General features: G+C 46.7%; 1 protein-coding gene across 3 annotated transcripts in view; it reads right to left on the reverse strand.

The window, feature by feature from the left end:
- Positions 1–17,674, reverse strand: part of BACH2 (BTB domain and CNC homolog 2) — a 329,505-nt gene extending 311,831 nt beyond the window's left edge. Inside the window, exon 1 of one of the 3 annotated variants that reach the window (XM_023650814.2) lies at positions 17,138–17,674. The gene's annotated coding sequence lies outside the window, so the exon portion shown is untranslated. The remainder of the gene's footprint in view (positions 1–17,137) is intronic. The other 2 variants (XM_070225334.1, XM_023650811.2) reach the window with 2 other exon arrangements.
- Between the last annotated feature and the right edge of the window lie 1,197 nt (positions 17,675–18,871).

An 18,871-nucleotide genomic window follows, 5' to 3' on the forward strand; every position in this document is an offset into this window, starting at 1 on the left:
AACCTAACTTTTATTTTAGAGGGAAAATAGACAAATCTATTTCAAACTAATTCAGCAACAAATATGTGTTTGGCTTTATGTGCATATAACAGATTTTTTAAAAATTATTTTTAATTGAGATATAATTGACATATAACATTATATTAGTTCCAGGTACACAACATAGTGAGTTGATATTTGAATATATTGTGAAATGATCGCCACAATAAGTCTAGTTAATGTCCATCACCACAGAGTTACAAATTTATTTTTTCTCATGATGAGAACTTTTAAGATCTACTCTCTTAGCAACTTTCAAATGTACAATACAGTATTGTTAACTATAATCAGGCGTTTTAAATTGATAATGTCACATATGAACTGACAATTTTCAGTTGAGTATGTGGTTTACTAAACAAAATCCTTGAATCTTAAGAATTATGAAGAGGGATCCTAGAAACATTTAGCCCAGTGCCTCTCAAACTTTACTGTGTCCCCCAAGAGGAATCCTGACAAAATGATGATTGTGATTCAGTAGGTGTGGGATGGGCCTGGGACTCTGCATTCTAACAAGCTCCAGGTGATGCTGATGCTGCTGGTCCAAGGACCATGGGTCAGGGAGCCAGGCTATAGTCAAGCCTGAGGGAGCTCCCACAGCCTCTGCTTGGGCATCTCCAGCAACCAGGAGCTCAAACCTGCCTCCGCCACATGGCAGGGATCTGACTTGTGGGATAACAAAGTCAGCTTCCTCTTCTAATGATGGAAAACTCCCTTTCTCCCCCTACATTTCCTCTTCTCCATGTTAAATATACCCACTTCCTTGGCTGCCCTTAGAACTGGCCAATTTCTAGATTCCTAAACATCTTGATCACAGAGGACACTCCCTCGGTGGTCAGGATCTTCCTTAAAATGCTCCCGTAGGGGGCTGGCCCCATGGCCGAGTGGTTAAGTTCATGCACTCTGCTTCGGCGGCGCAGGGTTTTGCTGGTTTGGATCCTTGGCATGGACATGGCACCGCTCATCAGGCCATGCTGGGGTGGCATTCCACATAGCACAACCAGAGGAACCTACAGCTAGAATACACAACTATGTACCAGGGGGATTTGGGGAGAAGAAGAAGAAGAAAAAATGAAGAAGACTGGCCATAGTTGTTAGTTCAGGTGCCAATCTTTAAAAATAACTAAACAAAAATTTAAAAAATACTCCCTTGGGATGGGGCACAGGATTCCAGACATGGGACATCCAGGCCTGAGAACAGCTGAGCGAGGCTGCTGCAGTGCCCCATCTAAACGGGACAGCTCTCTTAATGCGGCTCTAAGGAGGTGTCACCTTCTGCAAGAACCACGCTGCACTGGCGGCTCGCAATCTCGTGGAGGAACTGGTCCCAAGCAGGTGTACGAATTCTGCACTTGAACAAGTTATTTTTTTTTAACCCAAATGTAGGAATTTGCATTTATGCCTGTTAAATGTCATCTTGCTGCTTTCGGCTTGGCATTCTCTGAGGTAATTTTAAAATAACAGATCAAATCAGAAATAGTTTCAGAAAATAACTCACAAATCCTTTGAAAAATTTATTATCTACTATGTCATATATATCCATATAGGCAAAAAAACACATACATTTTAAAAACTAATTATAAAAAAGAGCATCCTTGAGATCACCATTCAGGTTGGAAAATAAAACACTGCCAGGACTTCGGAGCCCCCAACGAGTCCCTTCTCCCTCACATCCCGCTCCATCACCTCCAGAGGTAACCACCACACTGATTTTTTTGTGACAATCATCCCCTTAATTTTCTTTATAGTTTCACCATCTATATATGCATCCCTAAACAATATATTGAGTTTTGCATGCTTTTGAACTTTACATAAATGGAATCATACTGCACCTATCCTTCTGTCTTGCTTCATTCAACATTATGTTTGTAAGACTCATCCATATCGATGCATACATTTTTATTTGTTTAACTAACACATAGGAGTTACTACATGCCAGTCACTCTCCTAAGTATATCACAAATATTAACTCATGTAATTCTCCTAACAACTTTATCAGGTAGACACTATCATTTTCCCCAAAGTACAGATGAGAAAACTGAGGTATAATGAGATTAAGAAACTTGCCCAAGATCACAAAATAAGTGGCAGAACCGGAGTTTGAACCCAGGCAGATCCTTGCTCTTAACCACCAAGCATGATACCCCGACACACCCTCCTCCATGTGGTGTTATTAGCTCATTTTTCACTACCAAATAGTACCCCCGGACATCAGCAGAGCAAAATGTGCTGATTTGATACAACACTGATGGGTATTTGGGTTGTTTCCAGTTTTTGCTCTTATAAACAAGGCTTCTTTGAACATTCTTGTCTGTTTCTTTTTTTTTTTTTTAAAGAGTGGCAACTGAACTAACAACTGTTGCCAATCTTTTTTCTTTCCTTCTTTTTCTCCCAAAAATCCCCCAGTACATAGTTGTATTTGTTTTAGTTGTGGGTCCTCCTGGTTGTGCTATGTGGGATGCTACCTCAGCATGGCCTGATGAACAGTGCCATGTCCACACCCGGGATCCAAACCAGTGAAACCCTGCACCGCCGAAGCGGAGCATGTGAACTTGACCACTCGGCCACGGGGCCAGCCCTTGTCTGTGTTTCTTAAAGCACGTGAGTAAGAGTTTTTTCTAGATGCATATCTAGGATAAGATTTCTGGATTGTAAATTATTAGCAGATTGAACTTGGTTAGGTAATAACAAACTGTTTTCCAATGTAATTGTATCAAGTTATACTCCCACCAGTTAGATACAAGAACTCTCATTCATCCACATCCTCATAAACATATGGTATTGTCAGACTTTTAAATTTCTGCCATTCGAGAGAGTGTGTCTGGTATGTTGTTACGATTTAACTTGCAGGTGTTTGATTATTAAACTGGGCATTTGGGTTTCTTTTGTGAAGTGCTTGTTTAAGTACATGAATGCACAGTGTCATTTCTCTATTGCATTGTCTAGCTTTTTCTTTTGATTCATATGTGTTCTTTACATGTGCTGGATCAGTCCTATAGATGTGCCACAAATATCTCTAATTTGAGCTTATTTTCTCACTCTTCATATTTTAGTGAACAGAAGTTCTATTCACATTTTTCCAAAGAATAAAAGTGGACTCCTCATACATTTTAAACTTTTTGTAATATTATATAAGAATTTCATAGGTCTGCACTTAAGAATGCTTCATCCCTCCACTCATTACATCTTAAGAAAGTCTAATTTATGAATTGTCAAAGGGACATTATGCTAAAAATGATCGATATGGAACAATAAAGCTGATGAACCTGACATCTATAAAATCATGAAGGGCATCAACCAGGGAATTAAGGACCATTTCTGCAAATCTTACAATATTCTGAGGACATATACAGATCCAACTCCTCTTTTTAAGGCTTCTCAGTCCTCCAATCTTTGCTGACTCTCTTTTCTCCCAACTCCTACCACACTTACCTCTACTATTCATCCTGGCCCTTGATCACATACTTTATACTGGAATTATATTCCACACACTGTATCCTGTGCCTAAGAGAGTTCTCTGCAAAGAATACCAAGCCTTCAATAAGTAATTATTGATTTCTCCAAGAAGGAATTTAGGAGAAATTAAAAGAACTTCAGAGTCAATACATAGAACTCATACATTAGGAAACGGCAGAAAATAAAACATAAATTAGTTCAAGAGATATTTAACTAAAGTTCAACAAGAAGAAAACGTTAGTGAAAAATGTACCTGAAACAGGAGGGTGGGAATAGGTTCTAAGGAGCTTTAAAGGCTCTGCTGAGGAATCTGGGCTTTTTCTGCTGACAGCAAGAAGCCACAGGTGAATTTTAAGGGGGAAGAGTCAATGAGTCCATTCATTCGTTCACTCAACAAATACATATTTACTGAGTACCCCCTTAGTGGCAGACACTTGTCCAGGCACCAGGACAACCACAGGGAGGCAGGACCCCTGAGCTCCTGGAGCTTATGTCATACTGAGGGGGATGAGAATAAACACGCAAGCAACACACACAGGACGTCTGAGGGTGATAAGAGCTGAGCAGAAAAGGAAGGAGTGGAAGGGGGTTGGGGTGCCCAGGAAGGGGGGCCGTCCCTGAAGCCACAGGGCAGTCAGGGAAGGCCTCCCTGAGGAGGCAGGAGAGAGCCTAGGTCACTACTCCTCACCGTGTGTCCCCCGGCCCATTCTCATGGACTGACCAGGCTGTGTGAACATTTTCACAGCCAGAAGGGAACTGGAAGACCCTGGCCCTCCTTCACACCCTGGGTTCCAGGCCTGCTCCCCCATTAATTCTCCTCAGCCACCGTCCCCCACGCAGATGCATTTCTGACCCCAGGTGGATTCTCTAACTCAAGTTTGGGTGGCAGAGCCATCGCAAGGTCTTGTCTTCCTTTACCCATCTCCCCGAGCCCAGCCCCATCCCCTCCCTGGCTTTTGAAGCGGGGCCTCCTTCCGGCCTTCTCCTGGTTCCTCAGAACCCAGCCCCCAGCCCAGGACGCACTGCCCCGCCACATGCGGGAAGCCAGCTCTGGCCCCCCTTCCCACCTCCTTCCCACCCGCACGACCCCTCCCAGAAACCCACTGCCGGCAGGGATGGCAACAGCAGCACCTGAGGCCACCGTGAGGGTCTCCCTGAGTAGGACAAGGGTCAGGGAGGGCGTCGTGGAGGTGCACATGTGTGCCCGTGGGTGTATGTGTATGCACGTACAGTGTGTGCATGCGTGTGCACATGATCAGGTCTGTCCAAGACCAGCGTGAAAAGGGAGGGAGGGCACGCGGGCCGAGAGAACAGAACGTAGCAGAACCAACGAGGAGCGGTGAGTGCTCACATGGCGAAGGAAACGCAAACACTAGCCAAGAGAGGGAAAGAAAATGAGGCCCAAAAGGAGCAAGACACAAGGGTAAGAAGAGTACCAGGGAGGTACTGGATTAAAAACCCCAAATGCAGAGACAATGGTAGGAGACCCCCCCAAAAAAAAAACCATCTAAAACAAAATGTGAAAGAGGCAAGACTGACACAAAATTTCAACTAACAAAATTCTAATTTTGTGCCTCCCCTTGAAAGCATTTATTTCCCAGATCAAGGCTCATGTAGCCAGCAAGGCGCAAAGGCCTCTGGCTCTAGTAGCTAGGAAACAAACGAGGGACATCGTTTCTAATACGAAGTGTTTAGAAAGAAAAAACTATATGAATGTAAATGGAGACAGTGCTCTTAGATTCTAGAAATTCGGTTGCTTTCACTACTAACTGCAAAAAAGGAAAGGCTCTTGAAGACCGCTGTGGTACAGAGCTAAGATTAGTGATCTCTGATGGTCTGCCAAGGTGCAGGAAAGACAAACCAAAACTAAACAAAAAACAAGAGTGCTCCCATATATAGACACAAGTAAACAGGCTGCAGAGTCTGACCACACACCAAAACTCCCTTGACGCTCGGGGTCCGAGGCAGCCCCTCGGCCGTGGAAGCCGGGCAGCACCCTTCTTCCTGTGACAACGGCTCCTTCTCCACTCTGCTGTTTCCTCTGACTCGCATTTTCTGTTAACCTTCCTCTTGGAATCCTTTGACAATGACTCACATGGCAATAGGGCTAGTCAGCAATACCGCAGCCCTCCACAATAGACGCTGTGTAGGAGGCAGGCAGCTCGGTGGACTGTCATCTGTACCAGTTTTTTCCTTTCTCTGTTCAGGGAGGATTTGCTTTTCAGCCACATTTCCCTCAAAACACAGCCCTGACAGGAGCTGCTTACTGCACAGATTTCTAAACGATGAAATGGTCTGGCTACTTGGTCATAACAAAACTAAAAACAGTAAGATGAAAAAACAACAGTACGATCAGCACACCTACAAAAAACAACTTTATACTTGGGTGAAATCAAGAGATCAGAAAAAAAAAAGCTCAAACTAATATTTTCCAACCTTTCACTAACAGCTAGGGCTAAAAACCACATGTTTTGAAGGTCTTGCACTGTGTTATTATTAGAAGTCACAATTCTATTGATACTGATGAGTCATTTGTATCGGCGGAAACCCAGCACTTCCATCAACACCATGTCACACAGTCACTGTGGCTTGGCGTTTTCTTTATTACTGGTCAAAGCTGCTTCAGAACGCTTATTGAAGCTAAAAAAAGAAAAAAAAAGGAGGAGAAATCCTCAAGGGTGTGCAAAGCTTTCCTTTTCCCCAGCTGATCTCACTTTAATCATCCTTCTCAAGACACTTTAAGATGGTTTGATCAACTTGTATCTACAAAAGGAAGTTTACTTAGAAACCTCAAGAAAAGTAACATTTCGCACTTTCAGATGAAAATAAGCAGAACTAAACTCCAAAAACAAACAGTGAAACTATCTCTGAAAACACATGCCAGCTTTATAGTGACCTGAGGTCAGGCTGTTTTTTTTTTTTTAACTTAATAACGTGCAACGGATATAAACAAAATCTGTCGTTACTTAAGGACTTGAGCCCCACAAAACAATGTGGGGCTGGCGGCTCAGCACCCTGCCCCCTGCCTCCCTCCTCCGGGCACACGGGTCATGCAGGGAGAAGCAGGTCAGGTTTCAGTCACACCAAGAAAGCCTAAGTTGAAGGTTCATGCGAGTTCCTTCTGGTGCTAAGGAAGAAATGACAGCACGTTCCCTTTAATTTATGATCATCCCCTCCCCCCCTTCTCCCCTTAGATTCCCAGAAAATGAAAATGAAGCAAAAATCAGTTTTCCTGAGGGATTCTCAGAACTGCTGTGATTCTCAGGCAGTCTCTACAAAGGCAGAAATATGCCCAATTTTCTACCTCGTAACCAAAAGGCTGTGTTTGGCTGCTGGAAGGAGAAAGGGACCCAGCTCAGCAGCGACCACAGACCTGAAAAAAGCCTGCGAGGAGCAGGAGCTAAGCGGCCCCAGGGCTCTCCACGGGCGACGCGGGTACTGTGGGCAGTTTACAGTGAGGCCAGCTGAGGCTGCAACAGCTGCATGAGTCAGCAAGCGCTTCTGGTAGGAAACTGCTGACATGCTAAATTACTCTTGCATACATAAGGTGCACACACCTACCCAGCAAAAACAAAAACAAGGTACATGCAAATTAGCAAACAGGAACCTCTCGACTCTTGCAGTTCCTATTTTCCAAGGTTAGATAAAAAATATAAATAATCTATGCCGCTGCTCAAAAAGCAGTAGTAACAACTAATAATAATTAACAGTGGTCATAAATAAACAACTCGCTCTCAGTGTTGTGACGTGTGGAACAGCTGCATTCAAATCTCATGAGCCAGTTAATTTTAACTGGTTTTAATTTTAACTGGATTTAACTGCTTTTCTGAAAAATCAAAATAGTTGCCATATCGACCACAAGAACTGGTAACAGGCAAGCACAGTTCCTGTTTTTCAGAGGGGACTGACTTTCAAACCCACAATATCGAGATGCTTAACACAAGTGGAAATTTAAAATTTACTGTTTGATGTGGGACACTTAAACCTGTACACTAATTCAGATCCCACAAACGTTATGGAATAATCACATCTCAGGCTGTGTCCTCCGTGTCTTTCATCTCTGTTCTCTCATTTAACACAAGAGCCAGAAATCGACAAGAGAGGTTGTCTGGAACTCAGAACACATTTTCCCACAGAAACAATGCCATCCCAGGGAGATGGCATTCCAGGATATTCCATGACAGTGTCTCAAATTTAAAATATGAATGAGAGATTAAATTTGCAATTTAAAAAGAGAAAATAATACTCTAACAACACGAAGTTCAAAAACCAATTAAAAACTAAAGAAAACACCCTCGATTGTGTTTGAGGAAACGTCTAAATAGAGGAAGATGGGGACAGTTTCCTAAATGAGACTTCTGGACTTTTTAGTTTCACTCTGGTTCTTTAGCACGGTTTAAATGGTTAATTTCACTTTACAAGGCATGGTGTTTGGTCTCTTACTTTGACACAACGTATCATTAGAAAAATCTTTATATTTATCAGTTGTGAGTATGGGTTTTGTGGGAGTTTTTTGCTGAAAAAAAAAATCGACCAAGATTTGAAAGAGAAAATAGGAAGGAAGAAAGGCTACAAAGAGGAGATACTAGAAAGAGAGAAACAGAAAGAAATGGAGTCAGGGAGAAAGGAAGCCACGGAGGCATAACTAAATTATGAAAGAGGAAAGGAGGAATTAGAGAGCGGTCCCCCAACAGACAGTGCACTCCCAGACCGGGGGGACTCTTGTCCACACCCCGCTAAGTGAGCTGACCCACGGCAAAGGCAGAAGGAGACAGGGAGTCCAGCAGGACAGTTCCACAGACTGGCACTAGATGGCGCCATCAACTCAACATCGCATGGTTGCTGTAGGAGTTCGCGGCGGGGCAGGGGTCGTACAGAAGGCACTTCAGACACTTCACAACGGGGTGAATTTCAGCACGCAACACCTCCATCTCAAATATGCACAGCTTCATTAATCAATCAACCTCTCCAAACTCCAGAGGTCACCATGATGCTAACAGTATGGGGCATACCAATTCTGAAGTAAACTGATCAACTCAATTTTTATTAATAAAACTGTGGGGGTGAGGAGGCAGATGAGTGGGATCCACTGCTTTTTTTTCTCTTTTAAAATTCAACATTTAAGGATAGTAGAGTATTTCAGAATTCACTGCTACTGACTGACAAAAATTCCTAATTATAGACCAAGTGGCTTTCCCCTGAAGCACAGTTCAAATGTCAAGTAACGTGCCATCTTGCTGCAACAGGTTTACGTGTTCAGATCCGGTGTGTCACTGACAAATGTGGTATCACATTAAAAATCATCTGCCCTTTATATTTTCAATATTACAGTGGTTTACACCCTCTAATCTGCTTGTCTATATTTTTCGTCCACGGTTGGGTTTATAAACAGCCCTCTCTTCACGCAGAAATTTCTTCCCATCCCCAGGTTACCAGTGTGTGAAATTCCACTATTCCCATCTTCAGGGTTTTACTTCTTTGCTTTTGTCTCCTATGAATGTGCTGATGCCTCAGAAAGAAGCAATATGCTAGGTATACTCAGTTATTTATACCTTAGTAAACTGTGCTCATGAAATTCTTTTCTGAGATTGGTTTTGAAAGGAAGGAGGGGACTAGTTAAGGGCACTGGGTGGCCCAAAGGCAGCAGAGCGCGGAGTGAAGGACAGAAAGAGGACGCTGGGAGAAGCGACAGCAGACCCTGCCTAGCTTCTTTACAACTGCAGCACAGATAATCATCCCGGATACTGATCTTCCCAAGGAGATACAGGAAAAGGAAGGGTTAACTCCAAGCATGTCTACACTTTCCTCTTACTGAATGGGTAATAATATCTTGTATAGTTAATTTCATTTTTTTTTCACAGTTTGACTCTTCAGGGCTCATTCATTTGCATAATATGGAATCTTGAACCCATATAGATATTCTACAAATCAATGCAAGTAATTCTCATACTAAATCAGCAGCTTTAATTTAAGCTCATCATTGTTTGCATAGAAATCTTTATGCACTCATCTGCTTGATTTTTTTAATCACTTAAAACCTCCAACAGTGACACACTAAGCGTCTCCCCATTTAGCCACCTCCAAAATTTGAACTAAATGCTGAAAAATAAGCACAGTGCATTCATACACTTGATCATTTTCCAAATTGAGCTTCAAACGTATGCTTCACGTTCCAGCAGCTCCCAAGAACAATGCCTCTTGACTAAAGAAGACAGTCTGGGTGTCCGGCCCTGGGCAGAGCTGAGTCAGCATTCTAAACAGTGACCCCGAAACCCGAGGCAAGCCAGGTCACTGCCAAGCCAACTGCCTAGCCGAGTCCTTTCAAACTATTCAGATCTCCGGTGGAGAGTTGCAACACGCTAATCTGGCAAGATAATCTCTTCCTGAAATTAACCAGAACGAGAGCAAAGGTTACCTGCTTTTATCTGTTACTCGTAGCTAATATTTCTAATTAGGAGCTCTGATGGAATTGGTTTTGAATGAAATTCTTCCTCTTCAGTAGAATAACCTACCTATTCTAGCAATGTTTTCTTTCACCTTTTCCTACCTCATCCAATAAAAAAAAACAAGAAACAAATTTTTCCCATTACAAGAGTATAGGAGCCTGAGCTACAGGAAAACCATGGGGACAGAGCCATGAGATTCACATTCTATGCCTAATTCTTCAGTTGCCTTTCTGTGTCATCCGTCCCACTCTCTGAACTCCCAATGGACCCTCGGACCTGGAGAATGCAATTATTAGAAAGTGAGTCATGTGAAAGACAAGAGATATAGCCACTCAGGTTCACTGACAAATTACTTTTCAATTTTCTCTCTCAGAGAGATGTCAACAAAATACTCAATATTTCGGAGTGAGTTGGCCTATATTTCCACTTCCGAGAACTGCTAGAGAGTGTTCTGACCTCAAATGAAGAAGAAAAGGAAGGGGGGGGGGGGGGAGGTGGAATAGCATGGTGGTTAAGAAAACAGGCCCTCGCGTCAGACACCTAGTTTCCAATCCCATCTCCACCACTCTTTAGCTGGGTGACATCTGTGTCTCAGCTTCTAACAATCACACCTAGCTCTGGGTTGTCATGAGGATTAAATGAGCCAATATAAGTAACACATAGGAAGTTCCAACACAGGTTAGCTATTATCAAAGAAAAAGAAAATACAGGGGTTTTAGCATACAGTAAAGTCAACAGACACTGTCAACACTCCTAAATTATGCTAAGAACGGTCTAAATAATCATCATTGGTCTGCAGAGGCTGGAGACTCTCTTGTTCTGAGTAGGCGGCGGCTTCAGACAGAAGCTAGACTCACATTTTCCCTAAAGATCCTTGCCTAGATGCCATACACGTCAGCCACCCAGGAGGGAATATCTGTGTAGCTCTAGTCATTCAAATGTTGTTCAAATGACCCTAATTATGTTTCAAATAAGAATGCTAACTTGCATTTTTTCCAAGGACGGAAATGAACAGTATTCTTGGCAATTAATTCTGTTTTTTATCAGGTTCTAAAGACACAGGTAAATAAATCAATTCTGGACTCTGTATACAGGAACCATTATTTGCCAAAATGGCCCAGGGGTTATATCATGGTTTATGCAATACTCTAAAGGGCCAAAGACAGTACTGAATTCATAGAATTAGGAGGCCAGGGGGAAAGAGCTGGCCCCAAGTTTCAGACAGGCCCTGATGGCAGCTCACTCCACATTTCCTCAGGGAGGGCTGCCCCAACCTCCCAGCCTGATCAAGGGCCCCCCATTACACCCTCTGGTGCAGAGACTATCTTTCCTTCACAGAACTGGCAATGGGTTATCTGTTATTATCTGATTAACATCACCCCTCCTACTAGATCGTTTGCTTCACGAGGGACGAGACCAGGACTGGGTTTGCTCCCCACTAGCCCCATCATCTCCTAACACCATGCCTGACACCTAAGAGATACTCAATGTTTGTCTAGTAAATGAGTGAGGCACGTTGTCTCTAAAGAATGGCATTTCTGGACACTTGGCCCATTCTGCAGCATCCCTGAGCTTCTGCTGCTGAGAATACAGGATGGGAAGAAAAGAAACATTGCCTTAGGATCTATGGATCCTAAGGAAACTTGCCGAGTATGAGCCTTCACTTTGTGTTCCTACTTAAGAATGGGAATAATCACACTGGGTTCTCCCAACCTGAATCTCCAGAGGGAACGTCTAAGGCTTCTATGGTGTAGGCTCGTGGAGAGTCCCAAGGAAACTCCTGAAGCATCTGCAGAATGTGACAGGGGAGAGAGAAGAGAAGGATGGCGCAAGACTGGAGCTGATGGAGGACCTGGAAACTCAAAAAGCTTTCTTCTGAAACTAACCTGGAGTCTGTCCACAAGCCAGCTGGAGGCTCAGGAACAACTGAAGACAATTACAAGGAGTAGGAGAGGACTGGAAAGTGGAAAATGTAAATGCTTGGGAAAGGAGAAGATGAGAGTGGACACGAGGACACAAGGATGGGAGAGAGCTGGCAGCCGAGCGCCAGGTCTCAGGGGCATCAGCAGGGCATCCTACAGCCTTCGGGAGAGAAACAAAAAAGGTCAAGGAGGAAAGTGACACATCTCAGAACCAAAGGACGATTTATCATCAGGCTAAAGAACAAAAGAAAAGTTAACCGCAGGAACATGCTGGAGAAATGGTGATTATGAAGTCACTGGGGAAGACTAAGAGACATTTTGGCTGTAATTCCAATGACTAGAACGAAACAGTACGTGAAATGCTTTCAGATTGGGGAGATTTATTATTTTGGCAAAAACAGCTCAAGGAAAAACAAAGGCAAAATTCCCGCCTGATTTTTGCAGTAGTGCCACTAGTAGGACAAAGTTCAATTTCCATATTCTTTAGAAAAGAAATGGACCTTGCAAAGGACATAGTGGTGATTCTGAGGACACTTCCAGCTCCAGGGAAGCTGAGTAGAATGCTGATAGTAAGATTAAGATTCAGTTCTAGCCAGGATGACATTCAAAATCAACAAAAAAGAAAAGGGAATAAAAGGAAAAGGTAAAACCTGGAATTGACAAGGAAAAAAAACTGCTTTTCTACTAAATGTCCTAGACAAAAAGAAACGAGTAATATTCTGGGCAATCTTACCAAGTTTACAAAATGTTTAGTTCCTAGCAGGTTTCAGTTTGGACTTAAAATTTGTAAACATTTACCTAAAATCTAAAGATGGGACAGGAATAGGTTATACACTGTTGCTGACAATACAGGAGTGCCTTTCTGTCATTCCTGAGGTCTTGGAGCTGCTTTTTCTAACGTGGCTCCAGCTCTGCCGAAAGCTTCTTATCTTCTTTCCCAAAGAAATGCCAAGTTTTGCAACCAGCCCTGACTTCTGAACTGCCAGCACCTCTGATAGGGTCATATGTCACTGAAGCTTCTTCAACATCCAGATAGGGAAAGGAGAGGAACAGGGAGGCATATGCAGTGTCTGCTGTCTGAATCGCAGATTTTGAGAAATACTTTGTTCACTGTTCTTGGATGTGAAGGTAGGGACTGTGTTCTCTGTATGCTAGGGTCCCTATCCCATACCCAGTCACTGACTCAGGGCTGGACTGTGTGTATAGGATGGGGAAATAACCTTTAGACAGTCAAGAAAATACACAGCGCATTCAGATGAAATTCTTTCCAACATAAAATGAGAACCTTTCTTTTCTGCAAAATGGGCACAATGCCTACTTCACAGGGTGGCTCTGAGGAGTCACTGAAATAGGTAATTTCTTGTTGTACTCTCTGTTAAAAAGAAAGTGATCAATCCCCAAGTGGGACTCAGTGTTGATTTCGAATTTTGTTTTTCTTGCATCTTTCAATTTTCCCAAGTGACCACTCATTTGGTGGGGACTCACAAATTGCTTACTATGTGCCAGGCCTTTAGAAAATTGCCGAGTCCAGAAATATTAAACAATAAGAGGGTTTAGCCCATTCAGCGGTGGAAGACAGGTAGCCTGCAGGCCAGCTCTAGTTCTTACATATGTTCTCATCCAATATTTTAAAAAATGTTGAGCTAATGTTTAAAAATTAGGGGATTCCACATAAAAACCCAGACAGCCAGCTTCCCTTGGAAAAATCAGACGATATGGCAACACAAAGCCAATATTCCCACCCATTCCTGCCTGGCAACAGTTGACAACAAGGAGCTGAGACAAAGTAGTGGTCGCCTGCCACTCCCCGGCCAGGACCCTCCTCACCAGAACCAGTGAAAATTGAGCACGAAGGGCCCTGTGTTCAAGCATTATTACGGATTTTAAGAAGACAACAGCAAAAGATTAAACCAAGTGTGAGGTCCTTCTGAGCAGGGGAGGGGGACCCTGTGCAATGGTGCAGGTCACATGCCCATGAGGCTGGTCCTGCTCTCTACCCCCTCAGGCAAACAGGAAGGATATTTATTTATCTAACTATTCCGCTATTCATTCAGCAGTCAAGCCAGCATTCACAACAAGCCAGACACCATACCCTCTGAAATCGGAGGTATGAAAACCAGGGCAGTGGAGCCCGGCACAGTTGAGCGGAGAGCCACCAGGATTTCTCTCCTCCCTTGTTAAGGCTGGATCCATACCAGAGACACTAAGCGTGAGTTAATCCGAGTAAAATTAAACTGCTCCCAACAATACAGATTGGCCTGAGCCCTTTTGTTGGCATGGCAGGAGCCTGGATCACAATTCTGAGTAACAGCTCACAAGTGCTAATGAATAAGTCCCATCGGCTGTGCAGACAGTGGGCCCAGAAGTGAAGGGCTGGCCTAGGAGAGAGCTGAACATGAACCTGACCATCTGGCTCTCTGCGACTCACTTTGATCACAAAATGAATTGCAACAAATTGAAGAGCACATGGCTAGAGTTAATTGTCTCATCTGTAATCTGAACCTACTTTTAAGCAGTTATTATTACCCTCTATCAGGTGGAAACGTTTCCTACCATCACTGCAAAGTGCATTTTCCTGATGAACTGTAATGGATCATTAAATTCCATATCTGAATAACAATACTTTGCACTTATGCAGTGCCTTTCATCCAGGGATTTCAAGGCAGTTTGCAAATAATTAAGCCCCTCGCACAGCAGCCAAAGGTGAGTGACTGGAAGGGACTTGCCTCAAGACACTGAGTCGAAGGCATAATTCAATAGAAAGAGAATAAACGGCTTCCTCCTAGGCACTAGTAATACTGAAAAGTGAATTAGGGGGGTCCTGATTCCCTCCTTCTCTTTCTGCCTTATTCCTTCTTCTCTATGGCAGCTCCTCAAATGCAACACACAAAGAACGGACAAGTAACTAACATGAGTGTTCATAAGTTAGCTACAGTTCAGACATACACTTTATATGAGAAGAATGTTTTTCCATACATATAATCCTGGCATACACAATACGAACTGACATTTCAATCCACCTGCAGAATCGACATATCCCACAAGAATTAATTCAACACATTTATGATTACCAAATGGCAAACCTAAAGCCTTTCAAAATCCAAAATGAAAATATTGCTCTGCACAAATAAAGTATGTTCTAACAAAAGTACTTTATTCCATGGCTGTGTATCCATTTCTGGGTTCCCCATTTGAATGATGTTCAAGTTTCAGGAACAGCAAACAGGATGGAAGTGGGCAATCAATGAAGTTTTCTCAACCACAACACTAGAAGGGAAAAACATTTCAGCCACTTGAAGTTTTGTGGTGAAATTATAAACTCCTGAAAAACTGATTTTATAATGGAAATGCTGACAGACCTTTCACTGGAGCAGTTTGAATGCAACATTGTAATTTTGCAATCTCTCTTACAGACTAAAGACTAATTCTAACAAGATGTCATTTTGACTCACGTTTATTATTACCTGCAAGAATGAAAAATGCCATTTACTCGAGAGCTGCCGGAGAACCAGGGTGGGGCAATCGCACATTTTAAGCAAGACGCCTGCTGCCTTACCAAAATAGCCCTCTCCACCGAAGGAGTGGCAGCCTTTCACGCTCAGCTTCTTTCATGTCAGCCAGAGCCTTCGCAGCTCGACATGCCTTTCCTGCATGTTACATTTTAATGATCTGAGAAAACCGTTATCAGAGTTAACATCTCTAATTTTACTCTAAACAGACAAAAGCAAAATATCTCATTAGGCATCATCTCCGCCAAGGTTCCCACTAGGCAGGAAAGGATTTTTATCTAAAGTAATTACCCTTTTTAGTTAAACACACTCAACAGATGAAATTTACACAGAGTGAGAGACTGCAGCGAAGGTGAAAACCGAGGAACGCCGCGTCTCGCTACCCGCGCCGGGAGTCTGCGGCTCAGGCGGGGGTGGGGCCTCCTCATCCCTCTCGTTTCCCAGGGGCCACGGATCGCGGCGACCGTGGTGACCCGGCGGGCGAGCTGTGAGGCGCGCCTTCTCCGGCCACAGACAAAACCATCAGGACAGCGGCTGCGCCGGAACTTCCCCCAAGTTGTCAAACTCGCCTACACTCGAGAGGGTGCCGGGGATACCTCCGCGCCCACGACCCCCGAAGCTAGGGGTGCGCGGTTCCTTTCACACACATACACCCGGCCGTGCCCATTCCCCCCACGGTCCGAGTTCCTGCGAATCCTCGGCCAGACGGAGGTCGCCGAGATGCTCACTCGAGTCCCCTCTCGCGGGCAGCTGGGGTAGTCCATGAGCGCCGCCCGCCGCCCTCTCTATCGGCGCTCGGCTCACGAGCACCCACCCGGGAAGAGAAGAATTGGGAGGCTCACAGGGCGCCTCGGCATGGGGAGGTGGAGAGGTGTCCCCTGGATAAACTCCTCTCCGAGGTGGAGCTTCTGGGGCTTGGAGACTGAAGTGTGGGGAGGGGGAAGAGGGTGTGCATGCTGCACTTTGATTTCATGCAGAATCCTGGGAGGAGAAAAGTGCAAGGTTTCCCTCTCTGAATGCACGAGCCCCTCGGTTTCAGCTCTCAGGGACGCATTCCGATAATCCGGTCATTGACTAGTGGGGATTCCACCCAGCGCGCAGCACGACGTCCGCGCTGCGAGGCCCCCACCCTGCCTCTTCCCGGGACCCTAAACTTGGGCTCGGATGCCCCGCCAGTAACGGCGGTCCCTGCTACCCGGCGGCGACTGACAGCTGAGTGCAAAGGCGCGGCGGCCGGCGGCCGCGGTCCGAGAGGAGCAGCCCCGGGTGCGGACGCCGCGGGCAGGGAGGAGGCCGCCTGGCCTGGCGCGGGGATCGCGTGCTGGGGGCTCCGGGCGCCCGGGTCTGGCGGGTCCGACGGGTCCGGGAGCAGGGCCGTGGGTCTGACAGCTGCTCCGGTTCGCGCGGACACGCGCCTCCCTCCAGCCCGCCCTCCCCACGCCTGACTTATTACCCTCTGCTCCTCCTCCTCCTGCTGTTCCAAAACACCCGTCGACGCGAGCAAAATACAATACCGCCTCGCCCGCCGTAAACAGCCAGGCGAGGGAGCGCACATTCGCCGCGGCGCGTCCGCCGGCTCGGCTCCCACCCGCTTCCCGTTCCTAGAAAATGCCATAAAAGCAGCCAGGGCGCTCGGCGGACGGCTGCGCGCCCCGCAGCCGCGGCTCCCCGCCGGCGCCGCTTCCCCACGCCTCCCCGCCTGCCCCGCGCCCCCCGCAAACTTGCCCCGCCGCCCCGCCCAGTGCCGGGCCCGGGGCTGGGGACTCACCTCGCCAGAGAACTTTGCGTCCTTTTCCGCCTCCTCTTCCCCGCGTCCTCCCAGCCCGCAGCCCCCTCCCGGCAGCCGGCGCGGTGGGCGGTTCGGGGGTCACCGAAAGCTCGCGGAGAGGACGCGCATCACATGGCAGCTCGTTCCCAGCCCCCCGAGTGTGCCGAGGAGGGGGAGGGGAAGGGTCGAGGGGAGGCCGGGGAGAAAGCGAGGGCCCGGCGGCAGCGGGAGTAGGCAGGCGGGGTGGTGAGGGCGGCGGCGGGCGCTCACGTTAGCGCTGCTGCGGCCGCAGCCCGGGCGCGCACGGTCGCTGCTGCTGCTGCTGCTGAGGCGGCGGCGGCTCGGCGCTGTTTGCTCCTCGCCGCGCGGCTCGCGCTCTCCCCGGAACGCCCACACTCTCAATCGCTACATTGTTGACATTCGGCGCTGACGTCACCCACTCCCCATTCACAATAACTTTACGGGAGCCGGGCAGCGCACCTCCCCGGCCGCTGGGGCGCCGTACGCCCGGCGACTGGCGTAAGCCGCTCCGCGAATGGCGCTCCGGGGGCTGGGGCGGGGGGCGGGCGCGCGCTCCGCCGGCTCGCGGGAGGGGGCGCGCCTCACGCCGCCGCCGCCGCCGCTCTCCCTGCTTTGTGCGGCCGCGCGGCCGGGAGAGCCTCCTGCTCCGGGCCGGGCTCACAGGCTGCCTCGGTCGGGCCGTGTCCGGGTCTCGCAGGGGCCTTGAAGGACAAGGGCTGGGGGCGAGTGGGGCGGGAGGAGTGGCGAGGGCTGCTGGCACGTGGGCAAGGGGGCAGAGTCCGGGGCGCTACACCCAGAAAAGAAAGCAGGACCTCGAAGCCTGGGATTCCTGAGTTGTCTGGCGTTTCCCCGGAGGGGCAGGAAAAGATGCTCCTTGGGGCCCCCTACCTGACCCAGCCCTCTCTTGGGTGGGGGTGGGGCGAGGAAGAGTAGCTCCCGACCCAACAGCGATGTTGATGTTTGAATCCTTTCCAGGAGGGCCTCTGCCTGTCCCACTGAGCGAGCCTTTGAGCCCTCACGCCAGCGTTTTAGAAGGGGCGCGAGCAATTGGGAAACGTAAATGAAAAGCCTGCCTACCATCTTCAGCCCCGCTCCTACTGGGTTCCAGCCTCTCCCCTGCCTCTCCCTCTGGAGGCTGCCAGGGTGTTGCTGCTGCGCTTTAAAGCCGTCGTGTGGCTGCCCTGTCAGAAGAGAGCTCGATGGTGGTTAGGAGTTTAGAGAAAGTAATTAGGACTTAGACTGAACGAACATTTGCAATAAAAGAAGGTTGTGTTCGTGTAGTGCTGGTGCCTGCAACTTTACCCCTGCCAAGGCCAGGAAATTCTGCCACGTCTCCCTAAACACCTATAACTTGGCCCCCTTGTGTACAGGCAGTATTCCATATTATTACATGTGGTGCTGATTTTTAATGAATATTATAAAACTTTGGCTCACTCTACTGAGAGAAGGATCATAAATCCCCCCCAGTAAAATGGGCACTGGCATATGCTGAGGAAGCAGCGAAGCGCTACCGTGGGAGTCTTATAATATCAGCCAAAGTGTTGCTCTGAACCACCTTCGTTTGAGGGCAGAGTTTTAAAAGGCCGCATTTTGAATATCTGCGTGGAAAGCTGAGAGATGGCCGAAAGGAAGCTGAAGGGGCCAAGTTAATTTTTCTAACAGCATTGCAGAGCCTCTGTGTGTAGGTCTAGAACGGCACTGGGAGTTTTTCTC

The sequence above is a fragment of the Equus caballus genome, chromosome 10 (genome assembly GCF_041296265.1).
Source record: "Equus caballus isolate H_3958 breed thoroughbred chromosome 10, TB-T2T, whole genome shotgun sequence".
Classification (NCBI taxonomy): domain Eukaryota; kingdom Metazoa; phylum Chordata; class Mammalia; order Perissodactyla; family Equidae; genus Equus; species Equus caballus.